This window comes from Thalia democratica, chromosome 8, assembly GCF_965202585.1.
Source record: "Thalia democratica chromosome 8, ktThaDemo2.hap1.1, whole genome shotgun sequence".
Taxonomy (NCBI): domain Eukaryota; kingdom Metazoa; phylum Chordata; class Thaliacea; order Salpida; family Salpidae; genus Thalia; species Thalia democratica.
In genome coordinates this window covers 51,083,851-51,100,541 of record NC_139172.1, presented here as the reverse complement: position 1 = coordinate 51,100,541, position 16,691 = coordinate 51,083,851, and positions in this window count along the sequence as shown.

The following is a 16,691-nucleotide window of genomic DNA, read 5'->3' as shown; positions in this document are numbered from 1 at the left end:
GGGCGAAATCGTAGTTCAAACTATAGCAACATATGCAAAGTTATGTGACGTAACATAAGGCTTTTTCTTTTTATTACTGATTTATTTATTTATTATTTTTAAACCCATTATAAATCTATGATGGTTTCCGTCTCTTTTTCAATTTTTCAACGAGCTAATATTTTGTAAATACAAACAACTGAGAACTTAAAAATTTTGAAATAATTAGATTTTATTTGCACAAGCTTAATTTTTATTTTGCTATAACAGTTAAGAAAACAAGTAAAAAATAAATTAACAAAGTTTATATAAAAATAGTACACTAAATGTTTTGTAAATGTGTGTAATAAATTATATTGAAAATCAACTTTAATTTTTAACATGTTTGAATAGTACGTGTTTAGAGTAGTAAAATTTAAAGTTGAAGATTTGCACTACACTATTTATTAAATACAATAATAAATGTAGAAACTAAGTTAAAAGCTTTTAATTCAGATTAATAAGTCACGATGTAGCTTTATCATATAATGACAATAATAATATTTTTTGTATTAATCAACTATTTATCGTAAAAAACATTTTTTTTAAGTTTTGTACTATTTAACTATGTATGTACACGTGATTTTTAGATTGATAGTAGATTAATTAAAAGTTAAGTATTTTATTAGTTTTTTCATTGTGTTATACTATTAAATAGCTTAAAACCAAAGAAAAAAAATTAAAAGTTACTTTTTTCTTTTTGAGAAGCGCAACTATTAAGAAGTTTAATGACGTAAGAACATAATTAGTTGACTTTTTTTATTGAAATCTAAATAAAGTTAAGAACTTTTCAAACGATGAAACTCTTTATAGAAAAAGTAAATCTAAATTGTAAGCGAGCTTTAGACTCGTATTATACACAATAGACAAGTTTAAAAACTCGAATTTTTTTAGTTTTGTTGAACTTAAGAGTATTTTTTTTTTGAAATTACTTCTTCCTCATGTTTTTAACATATTCTAAATAATAAATTCTACAAAACATAAACATAAATAAAAAATTAAACAATTTAGGGTTATATTAATTAATAAGTTTAAATTTATTTGCTTAAAATAAAAGACAATTACTAACATACAAACACATATCTCAAAAATTGTAGAAGTAAAATAGTAGTATATTAGGGGGAGAAATTTAATGATGAAAAAAACATAACAAAAAAATATTATATTAATGGATATTTGTTTTATTTTGAAGTTCTATAGGTGTTCATAACAAAATTGTTTAGTTTTTATCTTAACGAAATTATTTCACTTTTAAAAAGACAATATAACTTTTAAAAAAGGAATTTTTTTACTTATAAACTACAAACGTAAGTTTAGATAGTTTGATAAATGAACTTAATTTTTTTATATTATTTTAAAGTCTTAGTCTGCAGCAGTAATAATTATGTTTTGATTATATTTCTTGCACTTTCTAATGACGTATCTAATGTGATCTTAATTTTTTTATTCAATATAAAAAGATAGATGTAAGTTTTGTAATTTACAAAATAGTGGATTAAAACAGTTCATCGGCTTATAAAATTTTAAATTTCTTTGTAGAATTCAATCTTCGTGTCAATGTCAAAGTTCATAAAATATTTTACTTTAACTTTTTTAACAGGTTGAATAAAGAAAATTAATCGTAATTTTTGTCTGTGTAATATTTTTTCATAAAATAGTACTTTAGCACATTTTTTAACAGAATTACTACTTTCATGTAACATAAGTTTAAACGGAATAATTAAAATAATTTAATTTACGATTTAGTTTTTTTTTATTTTATTAGGAGTTCATTAAAAACAGCGATGATAATCGGTATTCATTTTAACTTACTACGTATCTTACACTCACAATTGCATTATTTCAAGTTTGTTCAAATAGAAATATTGTTTGAGTTTTAATCTTACGACCGTTAACTTCATGTGCATTTTAATACTGTTAATATAACTTGAAACTAATGAAGTATATATAGTAGACTAAACTTGTGAAAAACTTTCGATTTTAGTTAATCTTTAATATAAATTGATAATTTAGCATTTAAACCTAAAATATGATCACTTATAAAAGATAATGTTTTAAAGTATAAAACTTCTAGTTTTAGTTAAATATTTAAAATAAATTCAATTTCTATTTTCACTTTAATATTATGTTAAAAAAAAAAATCTGTTAACATGTTTAAAATTTTAATCTGATCAAAAATTATTCTAAAAACTTTAAAAGTTTTACTTTTATATCTTTTTATAAATTCACAAAAAAAAACATTTTATTATGTATCACAAGGTATACAAAAATAATATTAGTTAGAATAAATAATATTAAAAATAAACACTAGTCTGTAATTACTAGAAAAGAGCTAAACAAAAAGTTACTTTTGAAACAAATTGAGCTTGTTTATACTTATATTTACAAACAGAAGAAAACAAAAGAACATTATTAAAAAGTAATTCGTCGACTAATTGCCATTATCAATGTGATAATACTGAAGCATTTTAAGCTAGTAGTGACATAACGAAAAAAAAAATATTTTTTTCAACATTTAGCAGCTGAATTTGAGATGTTTTTAAGTTGTTGACTGTACATAAGGCTTAAAATAATAATAATTTTTTCAGAAAACGACACTAACTCATTTGACAATTTATTTAAATAATTTACGTTTGTTTAGAAATAATATAAAGTTTTAAAAATATTGTTTTACGTATAACTTTATTTAAAGTTATGATATTTTATACTAAATTCCTGTTGTTTTGTTTTCTTGCAAATTTACAACATATTAGTTCTAAACATTGGAAAATAACTTCATGTTTTCTTAAAGTTTTAAAGTTAAGTTTAATATAGTAAAATATATTTCAATCATCCAAATTTTTTTTAATATCAACAATGTACTCAAAAACATTTGTACATTTCTAGGTGGAAATAACGTAAATTTGATATTGTCGTCATTTTAATTTTTTTTAACCATTATTTACTTGAAAAAAATTACATATTTTATGAAATTGTTTTGAGAGTCAATAGCTCTAAATAAAAATAGCTTAAAAATAAGTTTTTTTATATGGTCAGTTTTAGTCTTGTTTTGTTTATTGTTTGATAAATTGAAAAATTTATCATTTAAAATAAAAGTTGCCGTCAATTTGTTAAAAAACTTTTACCAAGAACATTTTTAAAATTAAATAAAGATTTCTTTAATAGTAGCGAAACCAAAAACTAGTTAATTACGCTATTAGTCTTTACGTTAAGACTAAACAGTTTGCAAAAAAATGTTTGTCAATAGATTAGAAGTTAATATATTTGATTCATTTTAGGTAATTCTTCTAAATTATAGTAGTTCTAGAAGAAAAAACATAATGAAAAAAAAATTGTTTTTTACTTATTTTTATCCTGTTTCTGTGTTTTTTTTTTTCGTGCAAAAATTTCGTATTGTGTAAATTCTATACTTAAAAAAGGAAAAACAAAAAAAATGAGGTTTGACAGCCTTAAACAACTGCTATTCTGTGGTTTAAAATGATAAAACTTATCTGAGTTAATTTACAATGTTTTACTGATAAATATTTTGTTCATGTAGAAGCGGGAATGACGTAAGACTGAAAAATTCGAGGTTTAATTTTTGAATTTTGATATTTATATACATAACTTTGGCGTATCTAAATGAATATTATAAAAATCAACAAAATGTACTTCTTTTTTTGAGAGTTAAAAACTCTTAATACAAAAAATAGAAACACAAAGCCTTTAAAGTATATTCAGATTTAGTTAGTTGTTATATATTTTTGTAATAAAATACGAAATATTTGAAATATGTATGATTAATTGGAATTTTTATTGTAAATTTACTTTTCTTAATATATTGTTTAATACTTTAAAGATTATATCTCCTACTCGAATAATTATTAATACAAAATAAAAAATTTAATTTATATCACTTTTTAATTGTAAGTACAGTTTATCGTTATTTTTAAATTCTATAATAACTAAATGCTATTCAGCAATATGTTTTATAAAAGTCAAGATAAGTAAAAACAACAAAATTATGAGAAATAATTTAAAAAATCTAAGCTCCTTAACGCTAATACAAACATTTTTTTTAATATTTAAAATAAATTTCGTGTCTATTGATAAGTGTCTTATCTTAATGACAATATAATCGGTATTTACTTACATTTATTTATTTCCGTCTACGTTGTATATCTCGTAGTTTACAAAACTGAAATTTCTGTTTTGTACTTATTATTAATTTGTTTAAATGTTATATAGTTTTATAGCTACTAATTTTTTCTATAAATTTAATTTTTAAAGCATTCAAAACTGTGTTCAAAATATTTTAATTTATGTGTTTGTACTACTTTTCAGTCAAAACATTTAAATAACTAAAAATAAAAATAAAAACTAAATCGAGGTTTTTTTAACTCAAAAACAAAACACATTAATCGTAGCCTACTAAGTTACGTTTAAACAAATTATATATTGATTTAAAATCTAAAAGCTTCACTCAAAATAATAAAAAGTATCAGTAGATATATTATTAAAGTTCAATGTACAATAGTTTTAAAGATAACTAGGCTTATACAAATATAAAGAAATAGAGCGTAAATGCTTTTTATATCTAACTTAATATTTACAAAGCTAGTTTTATTTTGTTTAGAAAGTTAGAAGCTATAGTTTTTACTGCTGCCTCTAAAATATGTAGTGACGTAACTAAGGGAAATTTAAAAACAGTTTCAAAAATTATTTTTAAAGATTCATTTTATTAGTTACTTGCATAAACTTAAATCATGCTAAAAGTTCAAAATTGATGCAAAATCTGTTTGATACGATAACAAAAAATAGTGATACAAATCTTTAAAAATTACAGTATACGATTGCCAGCATTATATCATGTATATTGAACTATAAGGCAGAAAACGATATACTATAATTAAATTTAAAACTTTTATGTGGTTTAATATTAAAAAATAACTTAGTACTTTTAGCACAATTATAAACTTTTGCTTACATTTTAAATATTAACAACATCAGTTTTAGTTTTTAACTTAATACAGTTCATATATATTTATTATGTAAGTTAACGTGCTTATTGATAAGTATAAAAAGAATAGTCAATCATATTAAATTTTGTAGATATAAAATTAAACCATCACTAACTTTATTCGGAAGTACAGTTATAGTTATTTTTGTTTTTTGTATTAAGGTTGCCAACTCAAAGTATTAAAACTGATCCCATCAAAGATAAAATAGACCGAATTCTTAGCAAATATATAAACTTAACATTAATTGCTACTTTTTCAATTGTTAATGATGCAACAAAAATAATTTGGATAGCAAACTTTACGTTTACAATATTTAAATTGATGAAGCAGCGACTTCTCTCTTCTGCTTACTCGTTTCTATTTTTCTTTTAAGAGCTTTAACCAACTCGATTAGTAATTATTTTTTCTTAATGTATATGTAAAAGTATATATACATATATATCAAACTAAAATAAATATATATTAATGTATATTATTGTTTATTATCAAACTTTTGTTTTATAATTATAAAAAGTTTTTCATTTTTTAGAACCTTTTTTATAGCTCAAGCTTACTGGCAAATTTATAATTTTTTAGTAATTGTTCAGTTTTAAATTTTGACAGACTTTTTTGCTTAACCATAACAGTAAGAACTATAACTTATTAAATTTTATTATAATTTACATTCATTTATACCATCTTAAAGATACACTGTTTAATGTTTTAAGCAGTTTACTAATTTTTGTCATCATATTGATAAGATTAAAATAAAAAATTTAAAACGTTTTGTGTAAAATGTAGTATAACTTATGATTTTTTAATTTTTCATATTGCTTATGCGTTTTTAATACTCTACACATACTTAAAAGGGTATACTACAAAACCAATTTGATTTTTTTTTCTATTTTGTTTAATGTATTACTTAATTTTGAAAGTTTAATGAACTTTTTATTTACTATTACTGCTACCACTAACCATTACCCCTTATCGGTAAGCGGTTCTCGAATTTAATTGTGTTAATTTTGATCGCAAGTGGATTTTGAACGCAAAACTCATTAGCATGTTTTTGCAAAGTATTTGCATAGGTATAGTTGCATAACTGTTTTTAAATGTTACATGTGTTTATAATGTTTAAATGTTAATAACATGTTTATATCTATTTTGTTTTATTTTATATTTTTCATGTTTTGTATTATTATTTATTAGCTTTTAACTCATAAACAGAAATTTCTTACATACGATTATATTAAGTTTTACTTTTGCAATAAACAAAAATTCTACTGAAAAGTATTTCAATAGTTATATTTACAGAAAATTAAATGTAACACAATACATAAATTTGAGTTTATTAAACCACCTTATATTTTTATTAAGTGATAAACTGTATAGTGTATAAAATAGATATTTTTAATTTTATAATACTACTATAAACGCTTTTATTCGTTACTTTGTCTACAACTGAAAATAATTCTATGAACTTGAAATAGTTTCAATTTAATTAGTTTTACTAAACTTTGGTAAAACTTTTAAACTATATGTTTAAAATTTAACAAATTACTACACACTAACCTATATAACTCAAAATAATAATTCAATTTTGAAAAAGAGCTTAGTTTAATCTGAATTTTAAAACCAAACTATCTTTTTAATCTCTACTTTTATACGTTTTGTTATAAAACATGTTGCTTACTGATGTGTCATCGTATCAAAACATGCTTTTTCGAAAACTCGACATTTTAAAAGATTAATACTTGTTTTAAAAGGTAGCTCTATATTTTACGTTTTTTTATTTAGTTTTAAGTTAATACTCTGAACATAATGATTTTTACTAAGCTGTTTAAAACTTAATTAAAATATTGTATAAAACTTAAAGAAAAATGTGCTTTTTTTATGTTATGTTAAAAAATTTACACATTACTCTTTCTCTATTAACCTAACACATGTTTCTGTGTGTATTAAGTTAACTTACTTAAAAGAGCTCCACATAGAGTACATATGTTCCACATAGAAATAAAATTTGTAAGGAAATAATAAAAGCTAAAAAACCTGTACATAAGAATGCTTACTTTTACAGCTACTTCCAAATTTCGGGCTGGAAAAATTTTTATGTTTCGAGATATCATAAAAGAATTTTGTAAAAAAATTTAAATTATTTGAAAAAAACTTTTACCTCGGCATCGAACGATTTTCTTAAACCACCCCAATGTAATACATGGGTTTATCAAAATAAAGCTTAATAACCATATATAATTTACTTCTATATTAGAGATATACTTGACTGATGTAAACTATTAGAATAAAAATCAAATTACTTTTTTTTAATAATCTGTAAGTCTCTAGCACTTTTAAGTACATTATAGCATTTGCAATAGCTAAATTTACGATACAAATAAAGTTTAAAAGCTAGTATTTTATAACTTAAATATATATTTACATGTAAATTAAAAATAAGGTAAAATATATTACCAAGTACAAAATCAAAATGTGTAAACTAAGTCTAAAACATGTATAACTTCTAAGTAAACGAGAAATACGGTGTTAAACGATCAAAAAAAAGTTATTTACTTTAGTAACTACAGAAGAAAAGTTTTTATTAATCAAATAAAACATATTTACCCGTTATAATACTGAAAACTATTCTTCTTAAAACCCATTAAAAATATGTAAGACAAAATATTCAAAGTAAGTTTTCGTTATCAACTGCACTTAACTTTGATAATGACGTAACAAACGAAAGTTGTGTGATAATTTGTATTGCAACTGTTTTTTTTTTCGCTTTAACTTTAGAAACAGTTGATCTGTATTATCATTGTTAGATGGTTATTTTAAGAGCTTGAACCAGCTCGCTTTAAATGAATTACGTCTTATTTTCTTTACATTTATTTTATTTAGATAAAACACATAAAAGTTATATATAAAAAGTGAATTAAACTTAACAATTTTAAAGCTTAGTTTGGTTTTTCAAAAACTAGAAAAATGTTCAAAAAATTATATATTAACTTTTATCCAAACAAACATAATATTTTTTATATGAACTGATTTTAAAGCTTTCAAAATCGACAATATTCTGATAGTTAAAATTCATATATAAGATTAACAGTATTTAGAGTAAATGGAACATTTAACACATGTTCTTCTTCGTAAATAAATTAATACCGGAATATTTCTTCTTGGTTACAGATATACTAAACAAAGTATATTTTCTTAAACTTATTTTGAATGTTTATATTGGTTCTTGTACATAACAACATGAAAAATAAAGAATCTTTTTTTTCATTTGATTTGTGTGTATTTAGACAACGTTAAAATTGGCTATTTTGTTATAAATTATTTAAACATGTTTGTAAAAGTAAGCTTAATTTCAAATTAAAAACATTTAATTTACCTTTATCTTTAATATCTTTTAATTTCGAATTTACTAAACTGAAATTGTTAACTAATTTAAATAATTTTTAGGTTTAGATATGTATCCGATGAACTATTATGTCATTATCATTATGCTTCAGCACAATTTTTAAAGTATAAAAGTAGTTACAATCATAGATTAGGTAAAAATAATATTGCAAAATAAATAAATATTTTTTTAACTATGAATTTTTTTAAATTTTGTTAACTGTTTCATAACTACATTTATTTTCGTTTTAGAAAAATCAAGTATGGGATTTTTATTTATATATTATTGTAGCAGTGTTACTTACAGAAAATTTATACAAACACAAACACTTGTTATTTTCTTGCAAAACCTTCTCACAACTGAGTGGCGTGATAACGCGTTATTAGACACGAAAGCACCGGAATTTAACCAGGATATTTCGCACTTATATATTTTTTATTCAACATTTACATTTACGCTTTTAAAAGTTTTAGCTGCTGTCATCTAAGTGTTTTAATATTTATGAGATTTAAAGAAAAATGATTCTTGCATAAATTAAAAAAAAAAAGGATTTTGTTTTTAAATAACTTTTATTTTTTTAAATACAAAATATAAAACTTTAAATTAAATTTTAATTGTTATAAACTTTATTAGCACTATAAATATTCAGAAATTTTTACTTTTGACTTTTGTTTTTTTTTCTAATTTATTTACTTTTGGAAATAAATACTAAAACACTAACCTAAAAACTTCCTTTTGTTCATTTATAAAAACAATACTGATATCACGTCTTTATCAAAACAAGTAGTTATAGCTTCTGTCAGTAAACGTACTTCGTTATTAGCTGTATTCAATCTAAATAAAGACGTAACAAGGAAACACTGAACTGTTTATATAATCAAATGGTTTGTTTTGCCGCTTGATATTTAACAACTTCAGTTGTTGATATTTCGTTGATTGATTTATTTTAAAAGCTTAAACCAGCTTATTTGTTTTCTAAAATTTCAAAATAAAATTTTCTTTAACTATTCTATTTTTATTGTTGTTTCTTAAGTTTTAAATTTGGTGTACAAAATGAAATCAAGCTTAAATTTTTTTAAATATAAAAAAACATTTGAACCTTAAGTCGAAATATACGTTAGTAGATTCGTTTTCAAAAAGTAAAACATTTTTACAATCAAATGGTTTGTTTCACCGCTTAAAATTTAGCAACTTAAGTAAGTAATGTTTCATCGAGATATTTATTTTAAAAGTTTAAACTAGTTTATTTGTTTTCTAAAAGTTTAAAACGAAAAAACAAGTACTTTAAGTTTTTTTTTTTTACTTTAAGTTATAAAGTTGGTGTACAAAATGAATTAAGCTTAATTTACTTTTAGACTACAAATAAAAATTTGAACCATTCGTCGAAATAAACATTAGAAGAAACCTTATGTAAATTTGAAAAAGAAAAAGTAACAAAGTTTAGCATTAAAATTTAACATTTGAATTTTTCAATATTTTAATAAATTTTAACTTAAGCTTTTTAATTAAAACAACACATTCGCTTCTTAATTTTTTCTTGCTTTAAAATTAGGGTTTCTTTTTTTACTGCAACATTGCAACATGAAATTTGCATTATGACGTAATAAAACATTTTAATCATCAAAATTTTAAAATTATTATAATACCAACTTGACTTAAACCACATAATGAAATATAAAAAAATCTACTTTAATTATTGTTTTTTAACAGTTTTTTAATTATTAATCTAAACCAGCTCAATTACACTTGTTAGTACGACGAGGTTTTTTATTTGGTATACTGTCAAAATCCACCCTAATTATTTTTCATATTTTTTATATCTATTTTCTGAATATAAACTTTAACTAATTTATCTTGCATTTATTTTAATTATCGCTGTCAAGCTTAAACATTAACCTCGATTGGTAAAAGGTTTTCGAATTTGACTAGGAAAATTTAGATCGGGTGGATTCTTGACAAGTCCCTTTTGTTAAGTGCTTAGTATTTCAATTGTAGTTTTAAAACAAATCAATTAAAAATAATTTGAGATATTCAAAACAAAAACATGTATTTTATTTAATATACTAGTTAATTTACTGACAAAGTGTTAGTTTATCATATTAGTGTATTTTGTTTGTTAAAGTTAGTTTGAAACTTATTATAAACTTTAAAGTTTTCTATCTCATTTGGTTTTGTTTTTTAATCGGCTGATTTATCAAAAAGAGTTTACTGTTCTAAACAAGATAAAAAATTCTATAGGACTATAAACTATAAGTAGTTTTAGTTTAGATAATAGAATAGTCCCTTAATTAACGTAAGTTGTGTTAATGTGTTTGAATTAAAAGACGACAGAATCATAAACAAAAAAGTTTTGATATAAGAACTTTAGAAGACATATAAGTAGCTGAAAACATTTTGCTAAAAACAATTAAAATTTTTCAGAACAAAACATTTTTAGCGACATGATTAGTTGAACTAATATAAATTAAAAATCTGCGATGTGGCTAATTATACATTAAATTATTGTTCTTATGTTATTTATGAGCAACAAAAAAATCCAGTTACTTATAAAACTATCTATACCAAGCAGTACAGAATATTTAAATAATAGCTCTAATTAACTTATAACAACATTACATTTCAGTTCATGTTTTTTTTTTACCTTTAATAATGTATTTTTGTCACAGTGTTTAGATAAAAATTGTTTAAAAATGTAAAGTCTTTTTACTAATTTTGACTTTATGATGTATAAAATAAAGAACCTTTCATAATTTTTTTTATTTTAGAAACACACGTTTAGTGGTTGTAGGAAAACTTATATTAAATAATTAGATCAAACTTCAAAAAATTTTTTTTTTTAATTGTTTTCATTTTTTTTGTACAATTAACTTTGCATCGCTTGTCCTGTTTCTGTCAGTTTTTTTTTTTCATTTAATATATATATAAAATTCAGTATTAAGCAGTACAAGACAAATTATCATTTAAAATTTTATTACTATCTTAATGGACTAATTTAACATAAATAAAAAATATTTTTTAGGGTTGTAAAATTTAAAATATCAAAATCTAAATTAAATTAGTTAATAATACATAAGATAGAAAAACTAAATGCATTAAAATATATTTTAGTAATGTTTTTACTACAAAGATGTACAAGGTTTTTAAACATATATTTTTGTAAAACCAGCTTTATCTTCAATTACAAGGAAAAAACATGAAGTAACACTAGTTTTAAAAAGCAGTTCGAAAATGTTTCTTTAAAGTCGAACTCCAACTAAAAGTATTGAAACAAATAGTTTTAATCAACTGTGCTTTTGATCGCTAAATATTGCTTTTTTTATCAAGCGTTAAGCATTTTAATTACATAAGTAATTATTTACAAACGTCCTTGATTCTATAAGTACCAAATTTCAATATAACTCAAAAACAATAAAATGTTTAAAGTATTGATTCAATCTTTACTCCTTTATATAATTTTCCTTTGAAACTATTTGAGTAAATTAGCTGGTTTCAGCTTTAAAACAATTATCAGACACTAAAAGCTCAGATTGTATATATTTTATATAATCAAAGCGGATAAAACTCACAAATTAAAATATATTTTGCTATCAACGTTTGATACGTCACTATCAAAATGTTATCAAGCTGATAAGGAAGTAGAATTCGTTTTTATCTTTAAAAAACTAATACCATTTGTTTCGATTAAATTAACCCACACCATTATTTTACATTTTTTTTGTTAGCTTATAAGTAGTATATTGTTAAGTTATATCGACTAAAAAATTAAAAAAAAAATATTCTTTTTACAAATAAAACTATTTCAAACCACAATTAGTAAACTAAATTTTTTAAACAAATGCTTAACTTTCTCAAACCTAATGTTTCATTTATATTGCTCGGATTTGCAGTACTCTTTTCTGTGTTGCACATATATTAAAAAAAAAACAGCATGAATATTTAAAATTATTAATTTTTATTTTTTGAACATTAAAGTTTGTAATTAAACAAGATATTTGAGGACTTTTGAAAATAAAAAAGTTTTTTTTTATACATTTTTTTAAACATCTTAACATAAGATTCAACTGTTTTACTTTAACAACCTTAAAGTAACAACTGAAGTCGATAAGTGTCGTTTAAATGTTTTTGTTTTATTAAACTTATCATTCTAACTATTTTTTTAAAAAACAAACAAGGTTATCCTTAATTATATTGCTTTTATTATATTAAAACTAGTGTCAAGTAAAAAATATCATATAAATGATGTAAAACTTAATTACGAATTCTTTACAAAACATCTGTCTTTTAAAAGAAATTAAAAAAGAAGCAATGTTAGCATTTGTTTCAGATATTTAGTTTAAAACGTTTTCTTATTTAAAAAAAATAATACTTCTATAAACGCTTTGTTTTTAACTTTGTTTAATATTTAGATATTAAAATTTACATTATCTAAAAACTACAAAATCTAGAATTTTATATAAAATAGCTGTAATTCTGATAGAATGAGCAAATTTGAAAAGTTTACAATTAATTAACAAGTTTGCAATCGAGTATCGAAATAAAAAATAAATAAAATCTGACTGTTCCTTTAGTGTTCGGCCTTCACTAACAAAAATTTTAGTTAATTTAATACTTCTTAAAAAAGAATTTTTGTTTGAAAGCTTTACCAAAGAACAAGCTTTTTAAAGTTCTAAAAACTTATAAAAGAAGCAGAATGAAAAACTTACTTATATCATAGCGGTGATACGTAAAAACATTAAATAGTTTTCATTGATTGCTTTTAATATTTTAATGTAGCCAAACAGAAACAAGATTTCAACTTCTTCACTAAATTTAAACATTTAATTTTAAAATTTAGTTATTTTAAATGCAGATAAAAACTAAAGCAACTATGGTTTAGTTAGAATTATACTTTGATTTTGATCTTTAATTAAGATCAGTTTCAATCGATAATCTTTTCTGTAATGTTTGTTTATCTTAGAAAAAAAACCTTTAGGCAAAGGAGATTAATAACTTCAAAAGAAATTAACTCTGCTTTATTAAGTAAGCGTAATCTAAAACAGCTAAAAAGTTTAAACTTTAAAATAATTTATCAAGAAGGAGAAATTCGTAACAAGTTAAAATAAACTAATATTTTAATAGAAATAATAACAAATCTTTTGAGCGTCGTTCGTTAGGTCACTAAAAGCATTAGAAGCAGAAAATATAATTATTATGATTTTTGCTTGTAGTTATTTAATAAGCTATAATTGAAAAACAAATAAGTACAAATTTACATTAAATACAGACTAAACGAGACTAAATGTTAAGTCAATATACAAAATTAATTGTTTTATTCATTAACGTGTCTAAAAATAAGTATTTCTTATAACTTTAAACTAGTTAAAGTAGAAAGACTAAACAGTTATAAACAAATAAAAAAATACTAATTTAAAATATATTAAAACGTAAAAAAATATAAATTTAGTTTTTTTTTATGATTTTAAATGTACAAAAAAAGTAAGTTTTCATTATACACATGTTTACTAAGATTTAAAGTATCATTTATTAGCTGTTTTTGTTATCTAACTTTAAAAAGTTTAATACAAAATATTCCATAAAAATTAACTTTCATATTTTTTTCAATCATTGTAACATTTAGTTTAAATTTATATTAAAAATTGAACTAAATAATTATCAGTGCAAATTATAAATATTAATAAACTTAAATCCTTTTTTGATAAAAACATCTTGTTTGAAAGCTTTTACAAAAGAACAAGCAGTTTAAATCTCTAAAAACTTATAAAGGAAGCAAAATGAAAAACTTACTTATATCATAGCGGTGATACGTAAAACATTAAATAGTTTTCATTGGTTACTATCAATATTTAAATGTAGCCAAACAGAAACAAGATTTCAACTTCTTCACTAAATCTAAACATTTTATTTAAAAAGTTAGTTATTTTAAAATTAAAGAAATTATGGTTTAGTTATAATTATACTTTGATTTTGATCTTTAATTAAGAACAGTTTCAATCCAAAAACTTTTCTGTAAGGTTTATTCATCATAGAGAAAATAATCTTTAGGCAAAGGAGGTTAATAATATTTTGATTTTTATATTATTCGTAAACAGTTTCAATCGATCAACGTTTCTGTAAGGTTTATTCATCATAGAAAAAAAACCTTTAGGCAAAGGGAATTAATAACTTCAAAAGAAAGTAATTGTGTTTTATAAAGTAAGCTTAATCTTAAACAGCAAATAAGTTTAAACTTTTTAAATAATTACCAAGAAGGAGAAATTATTAAAACGTCAAAATAGGCTAATAATGATAATAATAATAAAAACAACAAAGCTTTTTAGCGTCGTTCGTTACGTCAATAAACGCATTAAAGCAGAAAACATAATTATTATGACTTTTGCTTGTAGTTATTCAATAAGATTTACTTGAAAAACAAGTACAAATTTACAATAAATACAGAGACTATAAAAGAATAATGTGCACATTAACTTAATGATAAGTCAATATACAAGTTTAATTATTTTTATTCATTATTGATTTAAATATTAGTATTTCTTATCACTTTAAACTAAATTAAGTAAAAAGACTAAACAGTTATATAAAAATAAAACACGTACAACTTTAATATATTAAAATATAAAAAAACTAAAAGCTTAGTTTTTTTTATGATTTTAAATGTATTTAAAAATTTTAGGTTTTCATTTAATACATGTTAACTAACATTTAAAATAGCATTTATTAGCTGTTTTTATAATGTAACTTTAATAAGTATTATACAAAGTATTCCATGAAGAAAAAACTTCCACAATTTTTTATCAGTGTTATACTTGGTTTAAATTTAAATTAAACATTGAACTAAATAGTGATCAATACAAGTTTTAAGTACTAATTAACTCAAATCTTGTTTAAATAATCAAACTTTGCAACTTAAGCATTTGAAAAGTGATACTAAGTAAAAAAAACACTACTATTAAATGTACAAACTTAAGAGTTATCAATAATATGTATGTTAAACATCTACGATCTATTTTGTGAAACCAAACAAAATTGTACTGACTTTTAAATTATACTTACTTATAAACATATCTGTAAAGTGAGCTGTTTTAAGCTCTTAAAATACATTGCGGACAAAATAAGAGTTTTGACGCACAATTAGAAAAATTTAAAACGGCAAAACATACTTTTCGATTGTAAAAAATTATATACGAATTTCCTTTGTTACGTCACTTTCAAGTTTAAATGCGGCTGACTTCTCAAATAATTTTCTTGTTTGAAGAATCGTAAAACGTTTCTTTATAACAACATTTTTTTTGTATTATAAATATCGCATATATATGTCTTTATACTAATAATTTTCTTTCATTTTAAATTAGTTTGTTTTTTTTATTTACATTATTAAAATTTTTAAAACTTCTATAATTTGTAACATGTTTATACTTATCTTTTTTATTATTCTCTAAGGGTACTATATGATAGAAATGATTTTATACTTTAAAGGCTACGTATTTTGTTTAATTATTTATTTATTATTTGTTATTTGCATAATTCAAAATTAATTGGTTAAATAGATTATTACTTTTATTTTAGCTTTGAATAATTTTATATGAAATAGTATAAACAATAAAAAAACTTATTAATTGTTTTTTTATGATATAGATTTTAAATGACCATTAAATTTGAAAACCGTACGTATAAATAAATGGTATTTTTTTCTGTATTCTTTTACTCTCGTGCAAAAATGTAACTAGTGCAATATTCACCCTTAGTGCAAAATAGTCTTCGTGCGATTTCGTTCCCTCGTGCAGTTTTGTTCTCGTCAGATTCTGACCTGTTTTCAAAAAAAAAAAACAGTATATTATCACAAATTATTTCAATGTGTAAAAAAGTGTTAGCTTAGTTATAGCTTAAAATAACTAAATAAAATAAATAACAAAGAAATAATAAAAAAAAATGCTAAAATTTTACGAAAATTGTTGGTTTTTGTTTTACTTTAAAACCAAAAAAGCTAATAAATAATTAGTCAAGTTTTGAAATTAGGACCGAGTTACGAGCTGCATTTACACTACTTTTCATAGTTTATGTAAGTTTATAATTGTTACCCATTTCTTAAATATTTTTGTTTAAGTAAAAAACATATCAAAGAGAATAAAAATGTTGATTTTAACAAAGACAAACAAATAAACCACAATTTTATTACTGTATTAATTGAGCTGCTTTAAGCTTTTAAATTATTTCTAGCTTTTTGTTCGAATTCGATGCAGAAAACTGTTATAAGCTTTTTTTTACGTGTTCTAGTGTAAAACTAATTTTACAATCTTCTTTAA